Source organism: Manacus vitellinus, unplaced genomic scaffold (genome assembly GCF_001715985.3).
Source record: "Manacus vitellinus isolate BGI_N305 unplaced genomic scaffold, ASM171598v3 scaffold_51_pilon, whole genome shotgun sequence".
NCBI lineage: Eukaryota > Metazoa > Chordata > Aves > Passeriformes > Pipridae > Manacus > Manacus vitellinus.
In genome coordinates this window covers 715,212-731,180 of record NW_021940620.1, presented here as the reverse complement: position 1 = coordinate 731,180, position 15,969 = coordinate 715,212, and positions in this window count along the sequence as shown.

The following is a 15,969-nucleotide window of genomic DNA, read 5'->3' as shown; positions in this document are numbered from 1 at the left end:
CCAACACAGTACATTACAATTCTGTTTTTATGTCTCTCCAAGTCCCAAAGTCAGGTTCTTGAGCCTAAGAAAGTGCACTACAATCTTTATGAAATGTTTTATTTATTTATTAAATCTTTGAATTTATTTAGAACCCCAGAAAATAAAAGCCTACTGAACTTTCCATTTATTCTAGTCTGGCTTCAACCCATTCCTTTATGTGACATGAGAATTCCTTTTGCTGAAGCCCCTGTTTAAAGGTTGTGACAGTTTGCACAGGACATGATAGGACTTGTAATGTCATGGCTGACAAGGTTACAACCTTCACTTGTTGACATCTTATCAAATAGTCTCATTCTTGTTCAAATCTTGGCCTGAGTTACTTAAAATGACACTTCTTCCATTGCCAGTGACTGAGTCAGCCAGTAATTGCTGCTCAAAATAATATAAATTCATAAAAATAAATGATAGGAGATAGTTATTTTTAACAAGTTTGACTTGGTTCCTGAAATATCACTTAGTGACACAGAATAGTAACTCATGCAAGGGTGAACCAGTTGGAAAGTTGGAGTGGATTATTCATGGGATTGACAGCCCTGCAAGGAACAGCACAGGAAGCTCTGCCCCCTCCTGCTTCCTTTCCCCCATTCTGCATCCACATTTGCACAGGACCTACCAAAACACTCCCTGTGCAGGTCAGGAATCTGCCAAATTTGTCCAAACATCTGGAAACCTTGAACTGCTTTGTGAGGGACACACGAGGTGAAGTGGCAGATTTCTGGATTTAGTCAAGCTAGTTTTCATTTGCCATCTAACCAGGATTTTAAAACAAGTCTTCAAAGGAAAAGGAGTTAAACACTTTAACTTTCAACTCCCTTGTTTCCAAAGCACAAGCTTGCAGATATACTGGTACTCCCTTGATAATACTCAGCTGTAGCACATAAGACAGACAAGCTGAATTTCTGTATCAGGACCACGAGTCCCTAAAATGCAGGTTTATAGCTGTACAAAGTCTCTTATGTTGGCCAACTGCCTTAAAGAACTTTTCCTTAGTGGCACCAGAGGTTCATCCCAGTCTCACCTGGGCACAGAGCTCCTGTGCAGAGATCCCTGTGCCCAGGCACTCCAGGGCTGGGCAGTTGCTTTATGGCAACCACGACCCTTGTGAGCTCCCAGGAGCCCGGAGGGTGGAAGCAGGGCAGCCACAGGAGCTGAGGGGCAGCATCAGAGCCCACCAGAGCTGGGGTGCTGCTGGAGCCAACAGCGGTGCCAGGGCTGGGTCAGTGTGGGAGAGGCAGAGCCTGGGCCAGCACAGGGACACCCAGGGACCAGCCTGGCCCTTGGCAGGGAATGCCAGAGGGTTAATAAAGCTGCTCAGCAGGGCTGAGAGTTGGCAATAAGAAGGTTAAAAATAAAGGAACAAGAGACCCAGCACAAAACATCCAAACCCCTCAATAACAATGAGGGAGGAATCTGAACTATTGAGACAAGGAAGATTAGCAAGGATTGACTTGCTTACTCCTCACACAGCCATTGATTTTAATGTCATTTTTTTAGCTCTGGGCACTCAATGCCAGCTCATTTCTTTTTCCAAAATTGTCCCATTTCAATGGGAAGGAAGAGCAATGCATTTAGAAGACTTCTATTAATGTAATATGAAAAAAAAGGAGTAAGTTTCTAAGTTCTAGAGAGGAGTATATGTTCCTGTTGTCTTTTCTGTCCCCAGGGTGATGGTGGAACCATGAAGACATGTGCCCTTGTTTGTTAGCAGTGCCTTGTTCTCATGGATGCTGTGTCCAGCAGTGGGAAGCTCAGTAGGACACTGTGGGTCTGCACTGGGCTGTATTTGGGAGACCTTTCCTAGTTTTCATCCTGCCACAGGTTTGTGTGTGACCTGCACTGCTTTGTGAAGCTTTATAAACTACCTGTCTTGATTGCAAGATCTTTGGGGTGTGACTTCTTATTGCAAATGTGTCACCAGGGACTTAATATATTTATTGCAACCCTTCCCTTAAAACTCTAGAATAAAAAATAAACTTATCATCAGCTGAGCATCTGATCTGAATTTATCATGACCTGTAACAAGATTCCATTTTTTTACTTGCCTTTCTCTTTTCACTGATGAGGGGATTATTTGTTAACTCCCAACAACCATTTGTCTCTGCACTACAGTTCTCATTCACTTCTGTGTTGAACATTTACCCAGGTATGTTGTGTTGAAGTTATGGGAGTTGTTTTTCAAGCTGATTTTGAACCTGGTTTAATCACACTTTACATTTATCTGCCCTCTGTGTTGGAAGACCTCACCTATACTAACATATCCTGCTGAATAAAGAAAATCCATTGGAAAAATCTTTATGGCATGAATCAGACCAACCCCCCAGCTGGGATACTTCTAAGGCAGTTTAACCTTTACTTGCATCATTATCAGACTGAGATCCCTGGAATCTGCAAGTCAAGGCAAAGGAACATGTTACTCTATCTTTTGTTATTAATGTTCCTCCTTGCTTTGTGCAAGAAGGAGCCTCTGTGTAGAGACAAAAACCTCTCTGGGTCTGCACTGAAAGTTCTGCTCGTGCCCTTCCCACATGCCCAAGATGCAGGTTTGCCATTTCACTCCTGGCACAGCCAGTCCCTCTGAATCTTCCCAGTGCTAGCCAGAACACAAAAAGACAATTTTTCCCACTAAGAAGTTGCTGTCCACAATTCCACCATCATTTACCCTTAATTACTACCCTTTAGTGCAGACACTGTGACGTTGCAATATCCAGATATCAGAGTGCTTCCCTTTTTCCTCAGTAGCACGTTACTTGCTTTGGCAACAGTGTCCTCATGTCTAGCCCAAAGAACAGCTGCTTCTCTTAATTAGTCAGTTATTTAATCAATAAGTATGGGATATGCCAAGAAGGAGTTTCAGCTGCAAGATGGACAGATTTGCCCAGTTGGTTCTGAAACAGTTGTGCACTTGTGTCTGTGTGGCTCTGGGGGACAGAGCTCAGCCTGGCAGGCACTGAGCCCAGACCCAGTCACAGACTTTAGGCCAGGCCTAAAGCCAGGTCAGACAGAGCCCAGAGCCACAGTCACAGACTTTAGGCCAGGCCTAAAGCCAACAGTCAGACACAGCTCAGTCTGCACTTGTGCAGCCACCTCTGCTCTGACAGACACACCCAGAGGAGGAGCTCACTGACCTGGGTAAAGTCCCCACGTAGCTGAATGAAGGACAGAATGAAGAAAAGTTTTTATGAAAAAGAGCAATATTCTGGGGAGGGAGCTGTCAGGGGCTCTGCTGGGAGGGGGAGCATCTTCCTACTCAGGATGAGACCAGACTTAAGTTTCTAGGCCTGTTACTCCTGCTTCTCACAAATATTAAACTCAACAAGGCAGGTGAAAAGACACATTAATTAATACATTCAGAGTAATCTTAGTATCTCATCCTCTTGATGAAATGGTCAGAAATTGAGGAGGAATATTTACTATTCCAGATTTGGGTACAATGGCAGAGATTGTACAGGGGACCAAACAAAAATCCCAACTGAAATAAGAAATAATCTGCTGCAGTCCCCCTTTTCTGCTGCTTGATTCCTCTGACACTGCTGCAGTGTGTGCTGTATGCTTGGGGTTGTTTTCCAAGCAAATAAGAGCCTGTGAGTGGAACAGATTTTTTCTGATAGAGATGCTGAAAACAAGAGAAGTGGAAACCAGGTATAAATCACAAGCTATAATTCCTTCCAGACAATACAAAACTCTAACACAGGCTGTACATCTCATCTCCAGACACACCCTCTGGTGCCCTACAGGTCCTTGGATGAGATGTCCACAGGTGAACAAACATTTGCATTCCAGGCCAGATCTCAAGAGCTAAATAGGTCTCTAAAGTAACAGGGCCTCAGGCTCCCCCTCCCAGCAGCAACGTGCCAGATCTGCCCCCCAAAGGAGAGGGTCCTGCAGCCCAGGGGACACAGTGGCAGCATTTGTGTCCCTCACATCCCTTCCCCACGTGCTCCTGAAGGAGCTGGAGGGGTGACACTGCTGCAGTGTGTGCTGTATGCTTGGGGTTGTTTTCCAAGCAAATAAGAGCCTGTGAGTGGAACAGATTTTTTCTGATAGAGATGCTGAAAACAAGAGAAGTGGAAACCAGGTATAAATCACAAGCTATAATTCCTTCCAGACAATACAAAACTCTAACACAGGCTGTACATCTCATCTCCAGACACACCCTCTGGTGCCCTACAGGTCCTTGGATGAGATGTCCACAGGTGAACAAACATTTGCATTCCAGGCCAGATCTCAAGAGCTAAATAGGTCTCTAAAGTAACAGGGCCTCAGGCTCCCCCTCCCAGCAGCAACGTGCCAGATCTGCCCCCCAAAGGAGAGGGTCCTGCAGCCCAGGGGACACAGTGGCAGCATTTGTGTCCCTCACATCCCTTCCCCACGTGCTCCTGAAGGAGCTGGAGGGGTGACACTGGTGACTTCTGCTCCATCCTCAGCACTGGGGATGCCAAAAGGCAGCTGTGCTCTGCAAGGACAGGCAGCACCTCAAAAGGGAGGGGTAGCTTAAGAAGCAGAGCATTTCTGGGATTAAAATCAGTTTTTCTTCTTCTTCCCTAGACATAATAAAATCCTCTCTGACATTTGTTGTTTCAGCCTCTTCCTTTTCCTGAAGGCAGCAGAACAATGAGAAAAATGAGAACACACACATGCAACTTTGGATGGGAGAAGCCACTGACACAAAACACGGGTCTTGTCCTCAGTCCTCACTTCCCAAGAGAGAAACTTCTGCTAAGGGAGAGCAGTGGAGAGTGACAGTAAATCAGACATCCTGCACTGTGGAATTTTCACTGTGCTATGGAAAACTGTTTGGGTGACCCTTAACCTCAGGGTTCTGCAGTGTCGAGGTTCATTCAACACTTACACGTAGGACAAAGCAGTTATTTTACAAAGGTTTAGGAATTCTTCTTAATATAAAGTCTGTGACTAAAAAACTAAACTCCAGAACCAACAAGGTCATTATAGTAATTGTGAATGTTGAGTGAATTTTGCTGTCCTCTGGCTGTGTGATGTGAGTCCTCAGGCACACCGTAGCCCAACTGAGCTTGCTGTACAATGGCTTCTCCTCATGGATATCCATTTCAATCCTTTGTAAGTCTTAAATGTTAATAAAAACCAAATTGGGTTGCAACAAAACCTTTTCCACTTTCAGATTTTAATATTGTCAAGATTATCCCTTTGCCTTTCCATCAATTATGAAAATTGTCAGAAGGGGAAACTGTTATTTATGTAATGAACAGCTTTTAAGTCCACAGAACATATGTGGCATACAAATTTTACAATACTTATAAATACAATACATTCTGCACAATTGCTGTATTAAATTAAATCACTAAACCCCATCTGCAGACAAATTCTCCAGGTACTTGGGGTTTCTTCATAAAATAGCCTGCAGGTGTGCACATAAGCATTCATAGTCCATACCAGATGTCAGTGTCTAATTAAAATACATAATTCTAAAGGGCATGCTCTTGATTCTGTGATTTTCTGAGCAGCACTTTGCTGCTCTTCACTGTCAGTGTGGAACAAAAAGATGTATTGACAGAAACCAGTGAAACACACAATTCAATTACTAATAAATCAAATTCAGCAGAGAAGCATTAAATTAGACCCAAAGGTTGTCATTACTCTCTCAACTATCAAAAGGAGCTAAAAGCTGTTTCTTTGTCTATCTTATCCTGTTATGAAAAATCCAAGACCAATCAGTACTTAGCTCCTGCACACCATTAAGAGGATAACCACTATCATGGGCAGTTGGACAAGAGGAAAATGCATCAGACTGGATCCTCTGATGGACCAGTCCTACAGAATTGCCTATCAGTGATGTTTTATGAAAATTCCAGTGCTCTCCCTCCATCCTTAATGCAGGAAATCTAATCACATTTCCCCCTAAGGCTACATTCTACATTGGAGTCACAATTTCTTCTGTACAAAAAACCTCAGAAACATAAAGGTCTCTGAGCAAGTGTTGAACACTGAAATGTAAAATAATTGTGGATATGTGAGCTGGAATGTCTTTAAAACCCTAGAAATATCCCTCTTTTTTGTCTTACAGAAAGAAACTCTTGCTCATAACACAAAAGTTAATGAAAGTTGGATTTGATACCATGGAGGACGACAGTCCCAAGTGTCAATGTGGATATCAAAGACACCACCACATCTCAGATCTTGTCTTTGCAACATAAACTACTAACAAAGACAAGAACATGACTTTCCAAATATAGGTTAAGCACTGAGGGGGGTGAAGTGGAGCTACTCCATAAAACAATAGGACCTGGGGGCTGGGTATTCCACTGCCCCCCTTCTTTAGCAGGTCTCAGGAATTTCTACTTATTCTCTCATTTTTAGCTATAGAGATTAGCCAAAACACATTAAAACAAAAAGACTGAACAATTTTTCAATTATTTTAGAGTTAGAACAATTTAACTACCTGGATTTCAGAGCACACTTCTCTCACAGCCTGAGACTCACATTCCTGAGTGGGGAGGACACTATTTACAAAAGCATGACTTTTTTACCTGTACCAAGATCTTTGTTTTAATCCTTTTTATGTTCCACTTGACTGAGAAATCATTATCATCACTACAGAAGTGCAAAAGACTCTTCTGGAGGAGAAAGAAATGACAAGCACCAAGGCCTACTCATTTTTGTTACAAGGAGGCTCTTTAAAAGTCAGCTCCATCAATAAAAAGATCCCAACGAGACAGAGTCAATACAAAATGCAGTTATGCTGTTCTTTGCACAGCAGCTGCTCCACTGTGCAGTAAACACATTTATGGTACCAGGAGGCATTAATACAGTTTGCAATAGTGAGACTAAAAGCAATTAATCAAAAGGCAATGTGGTGGCATAGAATGGATTTTGGTTGCTCTGCACCATGAGCAAGGGTGGAGTTCACTGAAATAATAATAATAATAATAATAATAATAATAGGACAGATTTTTTTTTTAACTGAAATGGAACTTTCCATCCCCTATTTACACATCAAGTATTGGGTCAACGAGCATTTAAGAAGTTTTCTTTTTTTCCCTTGGAAAACACACATGCGAATACAAAACTAAAGACAGAAATGAAGACAAGCATTTCTGCACTCTTGTTTATAAGGGTAATAATTCTAGGCATTGTATTTCTACTGCACAAACAAATAAACAGTGACAACTGCTATCAGAATCTGTCACCATGACTTCACTGGCAGAAGGTCTAGGCAGGCAAATCTAGAGAGGGCTCTGCAGACAGCCTTTAAAAAAACCCCTAATTTCTTCCCTATAAATTAGAACCACAGGTCATTGAGCTTCCTGTGATAAACATAACGCTGCCCAACTAGTCAACCAAAGCAGTGAACCATGAAGAACAATGATATTTATATATTTTCCTAATTTCAGCTTGGAAAACAAAGGAGGAACCTTTCAGACTGGCAGTGACTCAGCCCTGCACAGACCTGCAGCCATGGGACCCAGCTATGACATGAGGCAATATTGCCTTGGAAGTCACCTGAGAAAGGCAAAGCTGCCCATTCGTAGAATCACAGAATCAGCTGGGTTGGAAGGGACCTCTGAAATCATCCAGTCCAACCCTTGATCCAACCCTGCCGTGGTTCCCAGCCCATGGCACTGATGCCACATCCAGTCTGTCCTTAAACACCTCCAGGGATGGAGAGTCCACCCCTTCCCTGGGCAGCCCATTCCAATGGCTGAGCACCCTCTGTAAAGAAATTCTTTTTCCCTAAATCCAACCTAAACTCTCCTGGCACGTCTGGTGCAGACCCAGCCCTCTTGTCTTGCTGATGGTTGCCTGGGAAAAGAGACCAACCCCCCCCGGCTCCCCCCTCCTGTCAGGGAGTTGCAGAGAGTGAGGAGGTCTCCCCTGAGCCTCCTCTTCTCCAGGCTGAGCCCTCCCAGCTCCCTCAGCCTCTCCTCACAGCACTTGTGCTCCAGTCCCTTCCCCAGCCTTGTTGCTCTCCTCCGGATTTGCTCCAGGACCTCAATGTCCTTCCTGAGCTGAGGGCCCAGAATGGACACATTCTCTCTGCTGAAGCCTCACATGTGGTTTGCCCTTGTCCTCACTCCATCCCAGCTCTGCCCTGGAGGTGCTGTGGCCCTGCCCGAGGGACAGGAGTGTGCTGGGAGAACAGTCTGTGGCCTCGTCTGAACCTTCCTGCAGCCTTGCCTTTCCTCCCCGGGACTGTTCTACCCTTGCACTGCCTACACCTGCCCTCAACTCCCTTTCTATGCAACCTTTTGTGAAGTCAGGCTTTGCTTGCAGCTTTTCAGCACTTTCCTTTCCTTTTAATTGCTTTCCCCATCTTGACATGACGACCTCATCCCTCTCCTCTCACTCAAGGGACCCGCCCTGGGTGTCTCTCAAAAAGAATTGAGCTCTTCTCTTCCATATTGTGCTAAAAATCTCTTTACTGTCCAGTGATGCTTAAAAAACGTTTGGCAATTTTCTAAAATCCTGTATCTGCCATCAATTTCTGTAAATGGAATTTACAGGAGCACTAGGAAATGGTTTTTGAGGGACAAGTTTAATGATAGATTTCTTTAGTGTGCCTCAGGGCTTCCCAACTTTTTGTGGGTTTCATGGTAGCATCATTATTTTCCTCTTTTCTGACAACAATATGTTCATTTACATGTAAAATATGATATTTTAAAAATATTATACATTACTGACTTTTTTTTAAAAAACACCTTTCTGCATTCATTCAATAATAATGCCCCAAATTCTACCCAGTCAGATAATTTAAATGAGGACATCTTGAGAGAGCATACAATTTATGGGTTTGTCTATTCTCTTTATCCTTCACCAACTCATGCTGAAAGACAACCAAAATTCTGAAAGAAGCACAAAAAAAAGCCTGTGACAGAGGGTTGTGGCAGAAATTCCTTGCTGTGATAATTCCCTTGAATGAGACCGTGAATAAAGTTTTCTTTCAGACAGTATTTTTATGTACAAGGTGTTCCAAAGTGATTTACAAGGTCCCAAGTTCTAAAGCAGCCTGGCAGAGCAGACACTGTGGGCTGAAAGGCACATTATACACTTAGAAAGGCTCCAGCATGTTTGGAAAATTGGGCATAGGAAACTAACTGCAAAATTGGGAGTGCTCAGGGTGAGGTGGAAAATGAGGCAAAACAGGAGAGAGCATTACCAAAGGATTACAACAGGGTCTGCTGGGTGAAGGATCATCCCAATGGCAGGAGAGGAATAGAAGAGGAACATTCAGTTTTAATATTTGCTCGATTACCACATTATGTTGACTGATAAGCCATATTCAACAGAACCATCAGACCCTGAATAAATATCATTAGGATTAGAACATCAGCCTGGCAGGAATGCCAAGGGGTTCATCAGTCTCAGCCTGTCATGGGAAACCACAGGGAAGGTGCTGCCTCCATCCTGCCCACAGAGAAAGGCACCCAGGAGCAGCAGGGGAAGGCTGGGCCAACCCCCAGAGAGCTCACCCCTGCCAGAAACACTCAACATGAATAAATAACAACCATGATAAAATACAGATTGCCAAAAGTGAACTGGGAATTCTCCTCAGCCCTGCCATGAGAAAAAGCAGCACTTGTGATACCAGTTGGTGCAGACACATCCAGTCTCTCACACTGCTTTTACTTGTGCTTCAATCCTTTTTTCCTCTTCTAGACCTCAAAACGTGAAACCAAGAGCACACAGCCACGGATTTGGGATGTAAACACACACTGTAGTTCCAAAACAAAGGTTGTTCTTTTAAGTAACCAGTCCCAGAGATGTCTCTGTGTCAGAAATCAGCTGCTCTCAGGGTTGATGCCTCTTGCTGCCCATGCAGGGCACAGAGCAGAGAGCAGGACCTGCCTCTGTCCAGCCCCCAGACGCCCCTGGGGGCCCAGATGTTCCCACAGCTGTGCCAAGGCCCACGGGCAGAGCAGGGCAGGGCTGAGCACCCTTCCCTGGCACCCAGAGCAGAGCTGAGCACCCTCCCCTGGCACCAGAGCAGGACAGAGCTGAGCACCCTTCCCTGGCACCCAGAGCAGGACAGAGCTGAGCACCCTCCCCTGGCACCCAGAGCAGAGCTGAGCACCCTTCCCTGGCACCCAGAGCAGGACAGAGCTGAGCACCCTCCCCTGGCACCCAGAGCAGAGCTGAGCACCCTCCCTGGCACCCAGAGCAGAGCTGAGCACCCTCCCTGGCACCCAGAGCAGAGCTGAGCACCCTCCCTGGCACCCAGAGCTGGGGATGCCTCGGGGGAGCTCTGGAGCCCCCCCAGCAGCTCCACACTGGGGCAGGTCCCTGTGCCATGGAAACAGAGGCTGGAAAATCACTGCTAGAGTGGACATCGTGCAGCAACAGGTTTAAGGCATTCTGGAAGTTATTTTTTCCCAGTTTTAGATAATCATTCCCAAGTGCATGCTGTGCTATAGAAAAAAAATCTGCTAAAGTAAAAAAGGAATCACATTAAATAAGAAAATGTGATAAAAGAGATAAAGCCCCATTCATTAAAGTTCATTTTTGAAAAGGAAAAGAAATTTATGTCTCTGCTTCCATAAATTGGACTTTCAGCATTTAAAAACCCCTTTCTTTGCTTATAATAAAGATGTACAATAAGATTGTAAATGGAAAACTTTTCACAGGAGGGGAACTTTCTGTTCTGATCCAAGTGGTTGAAACAGTGATTAAAACCTGCAGAGTTTCACAGCTGTAGTTGAAACAAGCCCTTGAATGTGGAGGTTATTTTATGGAAAGTAATTAACAATCTAAATGGATGTACAGGTCTCTCACTTCTTGATCTTTGTCATAAGAAATCACTAATGAAAAGAGCATCACTGATATCTTTTGTTGCAAGGTATTCTTCCCCCCTTGCAATCATTTATCATTCAGATAAAATATGTGCAGGTTTTTTTATCACCTCAAAGAGCAAATAAGTCAATTTGAAAAAAGCGTTTCAGCTCTATAACAGAAACAGTCATTGCAACATATTTTTACTTAAAAAAAATCAGATTATTGATCCAGAAATGTTTCTCAGGTAACAAAACTAAATTAATGGAAAATAAATTATGTTAAATGAAAATTGAGCATAGAGTAATGAAGGTATTTAAAATATCTGTTTTTATTTAGTGGATATAAATGCCAAGTGCAAGCTGTATTTTGTAAGAATTCACAGCAGTCATCAGTACAAAGACAAAACCTGTAGCTGATTTGCCCCTGCTGAACTCCACTAGCAAACACTGAATTAAAATTAATTAAAAGAAAATGTTAACTTGCTTTTTCCTTAAAAGATAAATACTTTTGAGTGTATTGCTCATGGTTAAGCCTGCAGAAATAAACGGATCAGGAAGTCAGAGTAAAAAATTAAGGTTTTCTAAGAAAAGAAACCTCACTGTTAAGCTTCTAAACAGGATTCCACCCCCTCCAGTACCGCTGCAGAAGGGTTTTAAAAACTTGTAAAAAGACAGAAATGTTCGAATCTTCACACTTTCCTAGCTGGGATCTTATTTCTATGGTCTCAGACAATGAATGCTTTGGAAATAGAATCTAAGTAAATGAATATTTCCTAGATAAAAAGCCAAGAAGCACTAGCCCATTCTTTCAGACCCGTAGCGTGATTTAAGTGCTCTTAGTGCTGGAGACACAAAGAAACACTCCTGAACTAGTCCCTCCCTTTCAGAATTAACTTTTGGTTGGGCAGGTGGCAGCAGCGAATTATCAGATGATTATGGCAACCTGTCCCATTCATTTGGTAACTTATTTTCAGTTTAAAATATTCCTTGTACAAGAGTATAATCTCAAAGGAACACTTGCACTGTTTCTGCCTTACTGGAGTCAGCAGAGCATCCCAGACTCAGAGATGAGCACCTCTCATGTGCCAGCAGGGCTCTGAGCTTTGCCTGCTTGTTATTCTGGCTGCAGACAGGAGTTCACTGAGCCCGGATTTGGAGCTCACTGGATGGGACTGAGCTCCAAAGCTGGGGCTCTGTGTGTAAAATGCTGAGCCCAGCTAATGAGCCCCTTGGAGACTGGAGATGGAATGGGCTGGACTCGGGGCTGCTGCCACAGAGCAGCCCCTGCTCACACAGCCTGGGCTGGGGAGCTGGAGCAAAGCTCAGCAAGAGCACATCAGCATCCCCTCGTGAGCCTGAGCCTTTGGTTTCACAGAGAAACCACCTCCCAAATCACACAGGTACTTTGGATAATTCTGTTCACATTTCTTAGCTCAGGACTGACTGAAAACAACCGGCCAGTCCTGCAGCAGCTCAGGCAGTGACTGAGCACTGCCAGGTCCTGTGCAGAGGCCACCAGCCCCCATGGACAGAGCACACACCTCCAGCCCTCCTGGACAGAGCACACACCTCCAGCCCCCATGGACAGAGCACACACCTCCAGCCCTCCTGGACAGAGCACACACCTCCATCCCCCATGGACAGAGCACACACCTCCAGCCCTCCTGGACAGAGCACACACCTCCATCCCCCATGGACAGAGCACACACCTCCAGCCCTCCTGGACAGAGCACACACCTCCATCCCCCATGGACAGAGCACACACCTCCAGCCCTCCTGGACAGAGCACACACCTCCATCCCCCATGGACAGAGCACACACCTCCAGCCCCCATGGACAGAGCACACACCACAGCAACTTCAATAGTCACATTCCCTCAAGACAGTACAGAGTCAAAAATATGTTTGGTTTTTTTCTCCCATTATCAGGAAAGGCCACACATGAGTGAACAGCTGCTGACTAAAACAGCAAAGCAAATTAACCACGCTGTGCAAGAACCTGAGCTCTTTGGCTTTTTAGAGCTGGAGGTATGCAAACACCATGCAAAACCAGCTCATGGCCTATCAACATTGAGGCTGCTCTTCCAGTAAAGTGAATCCTTCCAGTAATCCTCTGGTTCAGACTGCACTACCAAAGACTTCTTTAATACTCTATTAAATGGACCAGTTTTCCTCGTGTTGCCTTGGTCACTCTCAACAGCATGCACACAATAAACACTGACAGCAGATCAGCACTGGGCTATTGCTACAATGCTGCTTTTCCTCATAGAGTCAAAACACGCAATTTCTTCTTACAGATCCTGTGTCTCCTGGGATTATCATGATACAAAGATACAAGGAAGGGAAAACATGCCTCTTTCCCCAAGTGGTTTTACTTTGACAGCACTCTCTATTTTTCATTGCTTTTCTTGTATTCTCACTTTTTGTGTCTACATCAACTTATTTAATTTGCTGGCACTATCACACCACTGGTGGGAGTAGCAGAGCTGTCACATCACCTACACCTTCTCTGAGGTCTGGGGAAAGTGGTGGCTGTGCCAGCTGCCAGTCAAGCACAGCACAGGGAGAGTGAAGGAGAAGGGATCCTTCACCTGCCAGCTTCTGTCCTGGGCAGCTCTGACACAGGAACAGGGAAAACAACTCGAAAAGACACCTGAGAGCAGCAATTTTGAAGCATGTACAGCACCTGAACCTACCCTGCAAGAGGCAAATAGTTTAATTAGTGTTTGCAAATGAGTGAGAGCTTCTGATGAGACACCAGGCAAGCACAAGAAACAAACGAGCAAGGGCAAGTCAACCAACAAAATCTGTGATCCTGCAAGACTGCAGTAACACCTACAGCATCTGTATCTGTATGATTTATGTGCTTTAAGTAGTGGTTAAGGTCAGATTTCCAGCTGTGGCTGTTCCCAAAACATGTTTAAAGCAGTGGCTCATGTCCTCAGCTCTGACAGAAGCTTCCACAGTGTGTCAATGGGCTAATTAGGAGAGGAGGAGTGTGTGCACCTAATGGGATATTTGACCTTAGTATTTGTAAAACCTGGTAACTCTCTTCTTTATAACCAGAAAAACTCCACCTGGCTAGACTAAGATCAGAGGGCAGTTTGGCCTGAAAGCACACACCCAGGCCCACAGTCTGCTGGCCACACTGCCCAGAAAGCCTCAGAGCTCCCCTAACCTCTCTCTGGCTGGTTAAATTGCAGACAAGGTAGAAAATTACTGTATTAGCTCTGCTCTCTACTCTCTGTGCTGGCTGGTTGTATAAGCAATTCTTAGGAGACTTGCCTGAGAAGCCTTTTGGCAAAAATAACATAAATGAGGTAGAAAAAGGAATAATAAAGAGTTCCCACCCCCCCACATTTTACTTCACAGACAGCTGGTGTGGAAAGGCCACTCCTGAGGATCTCAGTGCCTCATCCTCCAAAGGATGTTGATGAAGAAGAGCTTCCCTGCACGCAGGAGCAGAGGCAGAGAGATGGAGCATAAGGAGGGTGGCTTGGGAGAAACATCCTTGCCTGTCCCTAAAAACCTCTTCAGGAAATGCTGCAGGTTTGCTGTCCAGTGCAGAACAGACTATTTACAAGTTCTCTGCAAGACTCAAATCCACAAATTAATTTTCAATAAGAGGTTGTAAAATTCTTTCAGTGTAACAGGAATATTAACACTGCCCAGTGTATGCAAGTCCTAATTTCCTGAATTTCTGCTTTTCAAACATACTTTTAACTATTCTAGGTTAGAATAAGTATGCTGCATGCCCAGGCAAACCTCCAGCTGCATAGAAATGAAATATTACTGAAAGAGGTTGTTTACAAGAGCCAGCTGGAGTAGCTAATACATATTATAATATGTTAAGCTCTGATAGTCCCATATCAGTTGCAATTACTTAAAAATGCAGTAGCTCTAAGATTGAGGCAAATTAAATTCTCTTTATTCATGAAGTAACTAAAACAATGGGCAGGGAAATAAAAGAATATCTGTGGTAAAAGGTAACAATTGGTAACAGAGAGGCTGCAGGCAGCAGAATATGCTTGTTGACAGCACCCTGGAGAATGCTAAAGAAAACACCCAAGTTTTCTTTAATTGGTTCTTACTCACATTGTTTGATCCAGGCACATAAACTCTGTTAAAACACTGAAAACAACCTCCTTGGGTTTCCTCATTACATACAGTTTATTTCTAAATGAGGCTCTGGGTGCCCAGCAAAGACTCTCCCTTTTTCCAAAGGATTTCTCTGAGAATGGAGCAGACAAACCCAGGCCCAGCCTGCACAGAGAGGCAGCCCCAGGTCTGCACCTCCAAACTGGGCCCACCCCACCAAGATAATACATCAAGTAATTGCAAAACTCACTGAAAGCCAGACTAGGGAGGAAACATGGTTTTGATTGGCTTGTTCAGACTGATGCTGCACAGAGCTCAAGGCAGGAATAAAAGTGGTGCCCAGAAGAGCAAACACAGCCACGTGCTATTCTGCAAATTAAGGGTTGTACTCTTCATTTACCTGTGTGTTGTACCTGCAGAACCTCACCTACCTCTGTCAGCCCTTGGAAACAGAATCCTGGATTACTGTCAGTCTTGCAGTTGGTGTAGAAACTACTAAAAGCAGGCTGCCAGAGGGACAGATCATGTGGAATGAGATAACCCCAAATTGGGGCACTGGCTTGGAGGATCTGCTCTCAACAGCACATGGTAGGGAAATGTGCCCAAGTGCAGAACAACTCCAGGGGGTTTGTAATCACAGGTGGGAAGGGCAGGAGGGTCAGCACTGGCTGCTGAACCTGAGTTTGGCACAAGCTGAGGAAATGGGAATAGGCAATCCCAGAACCACATTATATAAACCTCAGCACATCTCTGAAACAGGAAGAAAAGGTTCAACAGAAAATGCCACAAAACCATCAACATGCACAGTCATTAATGAGCAGATAAAACCTTACTCTTCAATAGAACCCAGAGATCTCTCTTGTACAATATAATAGCAGCAATCTGCCAAAATTAGCTTTGCTTCAGAACAGTGATGGGTAAAGGGACAATGGGGTATAAGGGCTTGTCTGCAAAATACAGGAGACACAGAGAGACTTACAAAAGGATACAGCTATTAGAAACAATTAAATAATTTAGAAAATAACTCTCAGGGTCAGGAAGTTTGGTAGCCTCTGCCCTGCAGCTTCACAGTCTGCATTAACCTGTGC